We start from the raw sequence: 13,815 nt of genomic DNA, 5'->3' as shown, positions 1-13,815 counted from the left end.
TCATTTTAAACCTTTAATTCTAAGAAAACACAGGCCCAAATGATGTATTTTAAACAAAGAACTGTATAAACTGCAGCTGTGGGAACAGTAGTTCTGTATAAATATACACATTTTCTATAACAAAATTTCACAAACATATGAATATTCATTAAAATATTTATAAATGAAATGGAGAACTGCTGGCTGGAATGCACTGGTTCTTGGAGGACTGAAGAATGTCAGAAAAGCTCGTACACAAAGTGTTCAATCATTGAATCTCTCAAGAGCAACCAAGAGGTCAAAGGTCACAACATCATCATTTAAAGCTCACTTTAATTTTTGACACATCTTGATATTAGTTTGACAAAACCATCCTAACTTAAGTTCTAACAACAACCTCTCAGTCTCATCACATGGTATTCATCAGTAGGAGGAGTTTGCAGTTTCTCCATTTGAAGGACACACAGACGAGAAATCTTAAAAGTGCTATGGCTTAAAGAATAGCATAATAGCTACTGACCACTGAGCAAACTCCTTCTGCTTATAAAGACTGACATTCATCAGTAATATTATTAATGGATTAGTAATATAATCCGGGTTGAAAAAGATGGTTGGTGGACCTTAAATTGGGATTGTTTTGTGAAATCTCCCATGTGGAGAATGAACTTTCATGTTTGATCTTGATATCATTCTGAATAATCCTCAATCCTAAAATGATTCTCACAGGAAAATGAAAGTATAAGTACAAAATGAAATGCAACTTTAATTCTTTGGATGAGTTACGGGTTCACCCAAATTTAAAATGTACGCATTTTTGCCAAACACAGTTTATATTTACTTCATCAAAGTTATGAAGTTCAAGCAGGAAGACCTTCTCATTAAACCTCATCCATTCATAATTATCTAATTCTCCTTTCTAATCTGTTCTCGTCTCTGCTGTTTTCAGCTGTCATTTCACTATGAAATTGTTGTAACCTTCCTCCAATTCATCATATCCAGCATCCAGGTTGAGCTCATCTGAAGTCCACTTCTCATCACATCCAGATCTTCAACATTCTCTCCATTCCTTCACCACTACCACCAGTGCATTGTCTAGACTCCATCAGGTGGTTTCCAATACCAATCACGGCTTCACCAACCCCTTCAAATACTTTGACGCCATGATGGGGTCTAATCACCAAAGACTTTTAACATTCTCATCTTCATTGTGCACATATCACTTAAATCTATTTGTTCATTCTTCAAGTTTCTCCTGACTAAAATATGATACCTGAAACTATCTGAAACATCTGCTGCCACGGAAATACAGTGAAGGCGAATTCAGTTTTGTTTGTAGCATTCACAGTATTTAAATAATACTTTTAAACAACAAGATTCCACTTTCCACTTTGTTGCAGTTTGAATCAGTTCACGTTTAGTTTCTGGGACAGTTTTGGATGAAATCAGCTGTTATGGTGCGGTGTTTCGTTTGCATTTGAAAGACAAACTTTTCTCAAAGTGGCTTCTTCTCCCTCGCAACAGCAGCTGAGGCTCTTGGGTATCGTAGTGTTTAGAGCCAGTCGTCATCCTCTATCCTTACGGCACACAATCAAAAGTATTTGCATAGCGAGATACCACTCTGGGTAAAATATGTGCTTTGGGGAATTTGGTTGGACTGATCCCTTTAATCTGATCTGTGTCAGACAGGAAAAAAATGACTACAGGAGCACATCGCAGTGTAAGACATGCTAGCAGGAGATAAAAACCACATGAAGAGGTTGAGGTTGAGAGGACTGAATACAGCACGGCGCGATGACGCTCACATGATGATAAATTACAGCACCGGTGCACATGTCTGCATGTTACACCTCATCTCACATCAACACACACCTCCCATGTCAGCAATCCAAACAGGTCAATCTCACCACGAAGGCATGTGATCGACGAGAGAGGTAGTCATGGCTGACACACACACATACACACACGCACGCACACACACACACTCACACCCACACACACTCCAGTGATATTTAGTGCCCTCATGCTTTGCTGCTTGTGTCATCGTCCCTTTTGTGCCACAACTTCCCCCCCGACACATTTGTCACTGCATCACTCAGCTCGGAGCGGCGTGGGACAGTTTATATCTCTGCTAAGCTGGCACTTCCACTTGGCCCTTCTCCTCGGTCACACTACATTTTTACATTTCAGGCATTTAGCTGACTCTGTCATAGCGGCTAGCGAGCAGGGAAGTGAGCAAGCAGGTAGAGAAACCTCAGACGGATTCAGTGTCTTTCTAAACTAGATTTGACAGGACGCATGGCGGTTGTTGGATTTGAACCAGATACCTCTTTTGGTTAGGGTACAGGCTACACCTACCCTGATACCTGAGCTATGTCCAGAATACATACTACATACTATTAATATATACCGGTATAAGTACGTATAAGTAAGTATATACAAGGAAGGAAATTTCAAAAGGGATAGACATAGTTGGTGACTCTGCCACCCTGATTTCAACATTGGAAAATGTGTATTTCAGACTACGTTAAGGGATCTGCTGTGACGCAAACCACATGCATTTCAACTGATGTTTGTAGCACACACCTGAAGGGCTATAAAGACTGAAGATGTGCAAATCCATGAAACAAGATAAAAAAATAAAAAAAATACAATATATATATATATATTTTTACATTACCTTTGAAGTAATTATGTTAGTCAGGTAAGTTATGTACATAAGTTACATTACATACGTGAAAATACATTATATAAGTTATACCAGGTTGGTAATTTAGGAGCAATGGTTCTTTGTTTTCGGGATAATGGGTCAGTCAAATGGACTTTCTGTCCAATGGGACATCGAAACAATGGCATGGCACCTATACCATGTAGCCATGTAACCACTGGCTAGCAAAAGCATTTCCACAGCAAACCTGGTCATTGTGAATGTCGCTCTCTATTACATACAACACATCTGTTTAATGAAACAGGTCAAATCTGATGCTGGGGGCGTCCGGTTAGCTCAGTGGGTAGAGCTGGCGACTCATGTACCGAGGCTGAGTCCTTGCTGCAACGATAAATCAAAACAGCATAGGTGCAGGACTACCAGTAAGTGCTTGTATCAAAGTATAATTACAATTAACCTGTCAGTGGGCATGCTATTGACAGATTAGCATGTTTTTAACACTAAAAATGCTTGAGATGGGTTTTCAATGGGTCATAGAGTAACAGGAACCACTAACCTTGTCCCATAAAGGATCTTCTCATTGCAGCACGCTCCAGAGAGAGTGGCCCTGTGCACACAGAGGGTTCAGACAGCGAGCTAACAAGGCTGTGAAAGAAAAGTTCAAATCAAACGTATCTATTTCACACAGTGAGAGTCCTGGCCTACACCACAATCTGTTTTCAAGTCATAATCCAGGGTTACACAAGTCCGGCTCCCCCTGCTGCTGTCTGATTAGGATATCGCTGTCACATCATTATTTTTCTAAGGTCTAAATATATACAAACAGCATCGTCCTCTGTGCACTTGCACTATTTCTGACCCACAATGCACTCAATCTACAGGTCCGCTGACAGGGACAAATTTACACATCATGTCCACTCTGAGATGATCCCTATGCGGCCACATGCCTGTGACCGGGTGTCTCTCCCTCTGGGACTCTACCTGTCTTCAGGGCACGTCTGAGTCTTGGATTCTTCACATCGTGGAGATGGCGAGGACTCCGGACGTTAGATATTTAGGTTACACCTGTTTCCCGGCCTCAAACGCCATCCTGCATTCTGCAGAAGAGCGTGAATGTAGAACGGTTTCAGTACAGTCCACTGAAAACTTTACCAAAAGGATGAACATGTGCTATAATAAACCAGTATAGTCCATGTTATTGTCATGTCATCCTGTCATCTTTTGGTCATTTTTCTTGCCTTTCAGCATTAGCTGTTACTCTTTCTTTTTTGTTTCACTATCTATGTTTATGAAGTGAGTTTTTTGTTGCCTCTATTTTTTTTCTTCTGCCGTGTGACATTTTCATGAGCCACTCCAGGGGTTTATATACAGTACATAATACACTCAGATGACAGTTTATTAAGTACAGCTTGGTACAACTAAAACAGCAAATAAATTCTACCCTTAATGTTTAATCAGTTTTTGTTGACTTCACGTACATCTACAAGGGTAGACTAAATATAAGAAAATACTTGTTAGTATATTACAGTTCAACAGCACTACAGACTACAACTTCCCAAATTAGCATAAAGTTGAATCAACACATCTCAATGACGCTTTCAAAATTTTTTTATTTCTTTCTTCCCTTTCTGCAGGTTTATGTTTTAGATTTACATGAAAGTATTAAAAAGCTATTTCTTAAAAAATATTTCTATTACAGAACAATCAATAATCAATTAAGTTAATACTCTGTATTATTACATACTATCATTCCGTTTTATTACTGTAATATCCAATACAGAATTTATGAATGCATTTATAGCACACTTGTTTTTAAAGTTACAGTTTACAAATGGGCTAACATACCTACACATTTGTACATATGACACAGTTTTGAATTAAGAATTTCAGCAACAAACTTAACAAAAACTACTTAACAGACATTAGCACAATCCAGGATTATCACGGACTCAGACTTTGAAGCACTTAATCAGTGTTTTGTAATGATAAACAAATAATTTAAATCCAGTTTTAAAAAGATCAATACACATTGGAATAAAGATATAAGGTAACTGCACCTGTTAACATCAGGCAAGTTGATGTAAAATTTAATCACAAATCAGAATTGACGATGTAACTTTTTGGCCACAAATATTTTGATTATTTTAGAGTTATCTACGTGACAGGACAGAATCTGTGTCAATGCAATTTATTTGCATTTTGAAATGTTATTTACAACGTCCCACATATAGAGTAGTAAATTTCATCATTCAGCTCATAAACTTATATAGTGCTTAACCTGGAAACCTGTAATTCTGTTAGCATTAAATCCATTTAAATTCCAACATACTATATATTTTTCACATTTTTTTGAATGGTTTTGTAAAGGAAACATTTTTATCTCTTGATCAGTACTCTTTCTGTATTTACAGCAGGTCGGCTGCTGTTTGACATCCATGATGTAGTGCCTGTGTTTCACACAGCGGGAGCTGATGATTCTGAATATGGTCCTATTACTTTGTTACACATTCCACTGCTGCTTTTGAAGTACATCTCCATAACAGCCATGGCTTACAGTTTTCTTGGAGGCCGGGTCGGCATGTTGTCCCTTCCACCCTCGACTTCTTCCCCCCACCCCTCTTCATGTCATGAAAGTCAACCCAACTTCATCAGTCCCAGTAATGACCGGAGCGCAGGGCAGGGCTCAGATTGAGAGCTGGCCTGTCGTGTGCCTGTGTATCCGGACCAACTGCTAAAACAGCAGAGGACATCTTGCTTATTTACAGCCAGCAGCCGTCCACTTTAAGCTCACAACAACACCTCACACACACACACACACACACACACACACACACACACACACACACACACAACTATCTCCTGAGAGACCGCAGAGGAAATGCATGGTAAAACTAGAAGGAACTCAACGGAACTTTTTTTTCACTGCTGAGAGCACTTGTCATTTCAAATCTGATTTAATTACACTCCTGTTTAGACAGACAAACAAGTACAGAAAGTACAGAAGTATCATCAGAAAAACATACTTTACTGGATATAAAGGATATTTTTTAATAACATTGTCATTTATTGCTTCACCAGATATCAGAGCTGGGTAGTTTAAAGTGCATAAGATGGAGTAAAAAAGATGCAGTGGAGCATAATGTCAAATATTGCTTTTGAAATGTAGTGAAGTTGAAGCAGACGGTAGCATAAAATAGAAATACTGAAAAAAGCAAAGAAAAATTACTTCAAAACTGTACTTATCAAGAACAATTTTTAAGTTTGTATCCCCAGTGAATAAATGTGTAAGGTATTGGATTTTGCTCCTCAAAAAATTTCAAATTTAACAATAATGAATAAGAATCTTAATGCTAGTTGTGAGGTTTAAAATACACATTCATACACATATGATGACCATAGTCTTATACTTTTGAGTGTGAGAAGAATTAGTGAGCAGGGTTTAGGTGAGTGAACATCATTAGCTAACAATGTTGCCATATATCAGCCAATGCCAGGGAGGAGTGCGGGAGAGACTCTTAGACAAATAGTAGAGAGCTGGAAAATTTTATGGGAGTTGTAGTTTTTGGATGCTTTACAGGAGCTTTTTGAGCTAAGCACTAAACCTGCTTCAATCTCTGATGTGATGTGAATGTTAAGCAGGTATATGCTGCTAACTTATACTTTTAAATATAACATGTACATACCAAAGAAAGAGTATCTCTTTGTGTCCAAATCAAGAATGGATCAATATAAAATAAAATAAAAAGGCTGCATAAGGACATGTGTTATCTCAGACTGTCAAGTCTTTGTTTTGTGTGTGTGTGTTATAAATATGCTTGGGAGTTCAAGTGTGTGATCAGGCCCAGTGAAAGGTCCAAATGAAGACGTATGGTGACCCAGGGGTGGGCCAGATGCAGAGGTGGGTAATGGATTAGTGAAGATCAGTGTTGTTCAGTCCGGCTGTTTCCTGTGAGGAAAAACAGACCAGATTTATCTTCTGTCCTCCGTCCCACGGCCACCCAGGGACCACTTAAAGGAAAAAGATCTAATGTGTAAATATCTTCAGAAGGAATTTTCTGAGAGGAAAAATGTATGTACCTCCATGAGTCGACCAGAACAAAGAGAAGAGTCTTTTTAAACCTGTGACATGTAGATCTGTTTGAAAAGCTTCAAGAGTTTTAAGGAGAAGTGAAAAAAAATCCAATTTACATAGAAGTTCTTCGAGTCATTTTGTTTTCTTGTATCCTTGTGGAAAACTCCTGTTGCACTCCAGAAAAGTAATTCCTCTCCTAGCTGCATGCTCATACACAGCAAAAGCTGAGTTAGATGTTGTTGTACTTTTGAAGCAATCTCAGAAAGTGCTGAAAAAATGCACATTAACTCTACACATGTAAAGAATATAAAGAAAAACATATATTGCTGGACTTGGTGGAGACCAATGACCAAGTCAGAGTGCAAATACCAACGAGTCCAAGACAAGTTGAAACCGGATTAGAGTACTACAGAACTGCTAAACACGTCTTTTATTGGGTGTCTGCATCTACATCTTAGGTCGTAGGTTTGCCACTTCTGCATGGCTCTGTAGGACCATTTGTATTCTTATACGTATTTATCGAATTATTTGATTTGATTTGATTTCTGATTGACAACTATGCAAGTCTTTCCATTAATATTTTAAAAAGGTGATACTCTGTTATTCACTCCTCCAAACTTCAATAGAAACTTCTCAACCCACTCCTGCAGTATAATCCACTTCTGTTGTTGATCTTTGAGCTAACTTTGCCAAAAATAATCAAAATATGTGAAAAGAAGTTGCTATGGGAATCTATCACATGGTGTGTGCAAACAGTTGGGGTTCACCATGCAGGGCAAAAGCTTTATTACCACAGTTCATACTCTAAACATCCATTTTAGGTGCAGCATCACTACATTTGTGCAACAAGAAAAATCACTGAATCTAAAGGTGGAAGCAGAAGAGGGCAGTGTTAATTAAAGGCTGAGACATAATGAAAGAGACACAAAAACATTTTGATGAATTATTCTGCCACATTTTCAGATTCCTCTAAATTCCAGCCACACAGACCCATAAGTGTTTCCCAAGACAAGGAAGTTTTCCAATGTTCCAGTGGGCTGTTCCAAAGTTTTTTATGGTAATGGTTTAAATATTTTTTGTGTGTCTGCTGGTGCATAAACTGTCAGTGTAAATGCAACCTTTGATTCAAATATACGAGTTAATAAACATTTTGTAAGTTTTCTTTTTATATTTATATTGTAACCAGCAAAGAATGGTATTTCAAGTATTTCAAATATTCTCCAGCACTAATGTCCCGATTGCAGCAGAACCACACAAACATACAATCAGGCACAAGCTCTAGCTCCATTCCTTTCTGTTGGATGAGCTCCAAGTTTAGGATTGTGATCAGCTGCTCTCAGCTGTTTCCCCAGGAGCTGAAGACCTCCAATAAAGCCTCCACAGGGAACATTTCAACACCTGAAATTCAACCAACACACTTATCCAAATTGGCTTCGCAAATTGGACCTCTGCAGGAACCAGAACCTGGTCCAGGATGAATACTGATGGTGTCTTCACTCATGCATCAGACAGATTCAGATCTTATATATATATCATTATGATGGTTCTGAACAGAGAAAGGTGGATTCAAAAGCAGGAGTCAGAGACAGAGCAGTTGAGAGCAAACTGTTGTTTACTTGGTAAGAGTTCAAAGCAGAGTTTGGCAGCAGTCAGGCAAAACTGGGAACAGGGTGTGGTCAACTACAGGACAGGTGGAGAACAGCAGGTGAAAAAACTAAAAAAGAGAGTAAAAAAATTGCATAATTACTAAACATAAGTAGCTGTTGTGACAATCGTACAGAATTTAGATAAGATGTGTGTGTTGCACACAGTTCTGGACTAATTTGCTCTGTATAAATTCAGTCAGTTAATACAAACAATCACAATAGACCAAGCTACAGCTTCAACAGATTAATCAGCTCTTTTCCTGTTGCATCCGTAACTCAATTTTTGGTTTTGAGACAACCTGGGAATAGATACATAGAACGTTTTAGGCTTTCAATTAGATCAGTCTTGGATTTTTGTGCAGGGTTAGGGTTAAAGGAAAAGAAAAATGAGAGGCCAAAATATGCTTCACAGTAAGTGCTTGTCAGATGGTTGAACAGTATCTGAAAACCCTTCTGCTCACATCTGTCGGACACTGGAATTAGGGAGCTGCATCCTACAATCTGTGTAATTTTCCTAAACAGAACATATGACATGCGCTACTACTTCACATAGGCGCACGGTGATGAACTCTGTTGAGCGCTCTTTTTTCACTCTTCACACAGCTACTTTTGTGTGTTTAACCCTAGTGGCCTGGCGCACTTCCGTTTTGTCAAGTGAATTTGCAGCGTTTCTCTCTTGGAGTTGTTTTGTTGTTTTGTGTGTTTTTGGTATTTGCAGCATTTTTCTTTGGCAGTTGTTTTGATGGTTTGTAAGTTTTTGCTTCTGCTTCATGTCTGTGATTGCAGCATTTTTCTGTTGCTATGTTTTTCTGTTGCATTTGTGTTTATGTGTTTGTGTGTTTTTGGTTTTACATCATTCCTGTTTGCAGCGCTTTGCCGTTTGCGGCGCGTTTGCCCTTGTCGGACACCGTATTATTGTACCTCTTAAAATGTATCTTTGTCTTTTTAAAACCCATTAGATTATCTCAATGTGTAACATTATGGGACTCAAATTATGTTTGTTTTTCTTAATTCTAGAAATTTTGAAGATAAAAGCAACAGTTGTCACCAGAACAAATTCCTGTCACGCACCCTGGTCTCATTGACTTTTTGTTTTATCTTCAAATGAACTCATGGTGTAAAAGAAACAATAATGATTCTCAGTCACAGAGGTCCAGGTACATTTTCTTTCAGGGTTGTCCATACACAGCAATGCTTATTAACAGTGGATAAGACCCCCCAACACACACACACACACACACACACACACACACACACGCACACACACCCTTAATTCCTCTCCATGCTGACAGGTGGTGTGTCTGTAACAAGTAAACAGGTGTTGCTTTGTGGCTCCACCAAGAGACAGCGAGCTGAAAAAACCCAACAACAAACAAGCAGCAGCGTCCCTGTCCTGCTAATTACTGTGAGAGCGCTTTGTTGATCACCTTAGTCTGAAGTTTAGTTAAAACGCCCGGCGCTGAGCCCAGGCTTTGCAGTTCAAATGCATTTCTCATTTCCTCCTGCGCCTCTCCTTTCTCTCAGACTTTGTCCTCTCATTTCTCAGGGCTGTCTTTCAGAGCCGGCCTTGAACTTTGAAAGAAAGAAGGTTCAGGGAAACTGGGATCTGTTGTAGCTCAAAGAGGTCGTCAGCGGAGTGGGAACAACACAGCCGGCGGCAAAAGTTGGACGCTGCAGACGACACGTCGGCGAGGCTCCAGAGGGGCTGCTGATGGTGGGAAGTGCTGCCGGGGATGTCCCATGATGTGTTTGTGGATTCAGTGTCACTTTTGACGTAACGCTCCTGAAAGTCAGTACAATCAGTTGGCAGTAATTTGTTTGTGTGTGTAGATGAAAATGGCCTCTTCACACTGCAGGGCATGTCTTCATTCTTGTACAAAGCATTAGTATAAACACTGTAAATCATATATGAAGAGGGTTGATGAATATGAAGGGAACTTGGCTGACCTCTTTAGCCATAGCAGAAGACTCAGCCAAGCCTTCTCAGATAAGCCTGACGAACCATCTTAAAATATTGGGTGGCCAAAGAAAATGTACACAAAAACCCGAGTAATTTGACTCCCACGAAAGCTCTCAGAGAGCAAAATAATATACAACAATCTGAGGCACAGTTCATTTATTCTTACCCGTACATGCAGGACAAGCAAATGCTGAAACTAATTCATTAGTCCACATCAGTGCAAGTATGGAACTGGAAAACCTGCACACTGTCACGGATGAGCTTTACATTTATGACCCAACCCTGCCGCAGCCTTGCAGCAAGGAGGAGCAATAATCAGCTTTTTGACGGCAATACGTAAAGCTGTTGACACATAATATTTTGATCTTATATTCTGATTTCTTCTATCTGACCATTTTTATGTCAAAAATACTTTTAACTCAGTTGTTTTAGTGTTTTTGGTTTAGAGAATCCTCTGAAACACAACTTTGGATAAGCAGGACAAGTACCTGTAAAAAGAAAGAAGAAAAGAGGAATATGAGTATCAAATACCAGCCATTGTAATTGTCAGTCCACCCTGTTTATCTGAACTTCTTAACTTGTCTTTTTCCACCAAATTATTTCTGGTTCTTGAACCAGTTCTGTTCAAGATTCTTGGAACCTTGGTGCTATCAAGACAACCAGCCTAGGCTAATGAGTTTCGAGCAGAGCCATTGTAATTGGATGGGTCGTCAGCAGAGGGCGTTGCACAATGGAAAACCTGCTATTTTTTGGTTCCAGTTTGGAGCAAACTTCACGATCGGGACCAATTTATTTTTGGCTAAAATAAAACAGTTCAAAACTAGGTGCACAAGCCAGTTACCTGTTGGTGGAAAAGGCCTACAGCATTATCTCTTCTTTAAACTGACATTTCTAGTTCAGTGAAAAAGTTCTGACCACTGTTGGCATTTCTGACCATCCTTTCACCATTTCACCCATTATCACATAAATCTATAACTTTTGTTCCACAATTGCAGTCTGAAGAGTTAGAGTTGCTTTTATACTGCAAATGATACATGGTAAATGGACTGTACAGCATCAGGAGCAGGAGGGGTTTAGTATCTTGCTCAAGGACACTTCAGAATACAGTGGAAGGAGCCAGGGATGGAACCACTAACTTTCTGATTGGTGGACGACCCACGCTGCCTCGTGAGCCACAGCCACCCCAAATATGATTTCTATGTGATCAAGAGCATATTGCCAAACCTGAAATGAGTGCACTGAATGCATTGCAGTTCTTTTTTTTTTTACTACTGTGGTAGTGTCCTAGTATTGATCATACAGTACAAAGAACTCTACAATGATGACTATGCAGACTATTTAAGCATCACTGGACATCAGAGGAGTATTGTCATTATGCTGATGACTGAGACCTTGGCCGGTCAGATGCTCCTAAGCAATGCACTCGACCCTTAGATTGATCAATGTCTCTGGGCTCAGACGGTTCAGGGCCGCAGCAGAACCTGCTGTCTGCTCTTTGCTTAGACTAAAAAGCTGCTAAAAGCTGGGATCAATCGGGCGGGAGAATCAATCAGGATCATCCGTGTTTATACGACTCAGGAGGATTACCTCACTGTTACTGGAATGGCCTCACAGGAATGACTGGCCATTAGAACAGTGGGACTAAACACTGCCCCGCTGTTTACATAAAAGGTAATGTGGGCCCGGCCTCGGCTCAGTGCGCCAGAGACAATTAGGCCCCTATACAGGCCGTAATCCGCCGCCGGGCGCGAGGTAATCAAATTCAAACATAGCCGGGGCCCCGAAAACAATGAGGGACGGGATTACAATGAATGCATGAGAAGATAGAAAATTAATAAGCTTAACACTGAACATGTGCTACAGTGACAAAGATTCAAAGAATACAGCATCAGATGGATGTTTTGTAAATGCCTCGTATTTTAACTTTTTGGTTGGTTAAGAAGTATAACTGTGAATTGAACTACTGCAGATAAGGAATGAGTAGGTGTTAGTTATTTTATTTTGTGTGGTTTTTATTTTTAGGTCTTGATAACTTAAGCAGCTGTACTGGGAAATATAATTTATTTGTCATACAAATAATGCATGTGTTTTCTGTTTTTAAACAGTATCAGTTGGTCTTACTAAAGCAGCTCCTTTCAACAAAAGCCGTAGTCCCTGTAAGGCTTGATTGTACGTACTCCATAAAACCTCAAAGACTGAGGTCCTTGGTGGACATTCAGCAATCATTTCTGCAGGGAAATGTCTGTTCACAGTAGAAAAAAAGGATAGCTATTACCAACCTGAGAAATCAAATCATTTTGTCTCACATAGAAATAACCAAGATGTATTTTAAAGGGAAAGTTCATATTTCTATTGCTATCTGAAATAATACTAACATTCTTTCTGCCCATACTACCGTGAAAAGATCCCTTTCTAGTACCACTCTACTGTAAGTTATGGGGGACAAAATCCACAGATTGTATGTATTAAAAAGCTTAGCCCGAGTTATTTTGAGGTTTCAGAGGTATGAGTTAGACACATCAAATGTGTATTTATAGTGCAAAACAAAATGTGTTTGTTCAACATGTTGTCGGACCACGTTCAACAGTGGGGTGAACATAAACTGTCACAAAGAGGGGTGACAAGGTGAATCATGCAAATAGGGATGAGAGGACACACTTTCGGACAGTCTCTGATTGAAGAAATTCATGGTGTTGCACTCAGATGTACACATGAATAGTGAAATAAAAGAACATAGCTTGAAAGTTAAAAAAAGAATGACTTTGGAAGATACCCATTTGATTTGTCCAACCTTGACTGCTGAAGCCTCACTGGTTGAACTTTAATCAGGAGAGGGGCCTTGGATTTTGTTCCCTATCTCTTACATTGTTTCACTAGGACAAGAGGAACAATGCCAGCGATCAATGGCTCTTTCAGTGCACATATGGTCATGTGGGCATTATATTAGTACATGAATCTTTTAAACCATGAGAGGGCATCTAGACACTGGAAAAAGTAAGATATGAACAGAAGTAACATCAAGAAAGTATTGTCTATAACTCACCTTTACTTCTATTTTCAAATTCCGTTAGATGCTTTCATTTTGTCAGCAGACATTTTGACTAGTTGGGAAAAGTTGTTAATAATAACATGAACAATGGCTCCATTCTGTTCAAGTGACAGTGAGCCAGCATGCACAATACCAGCACCCTGAAACTCAAGTAGCTCAAGTGAATTCAGCTGTTATTCATTTTATTTTTTACACCTCTTCCTTCTGTGGCAAATGTCATTCATTTCAAACAAGCCTTTTCCTTCCATGAAATGTTGAAATTAGGGCTTTCAAAGAGTTTTGACCTGCAGGGCTCCATTTAAGTTTTTCTGCAGGTTATGGTGATATTTACAGAATGAAAACCAATGTGACAGAAGCTGACTGGATGATATATGATTTTTGCCCAGTTCAGAGCAACAGGCAGTGAATGAGCAGTTTGGGTGTCTGTGTCTTGCTCTCGAAGGC

This window comes from Dicentrarchus labrax, unplaced genomic scaffold (assembly GCF_905237075.1).
Source record: "Dicentrarchus labrax unplaced genomic scaffold, dlabrax2021, whole genome shotgun sequence".
Classification (NCBI taxonomy): Eukaryota; Metazoa; Chordata; class Actinopteri; family Moronidae; genus Dicentrarchus; species Dicentrarchus labrax.
This window is presented reverse-complemented; position numbering follows the sequence as displayed.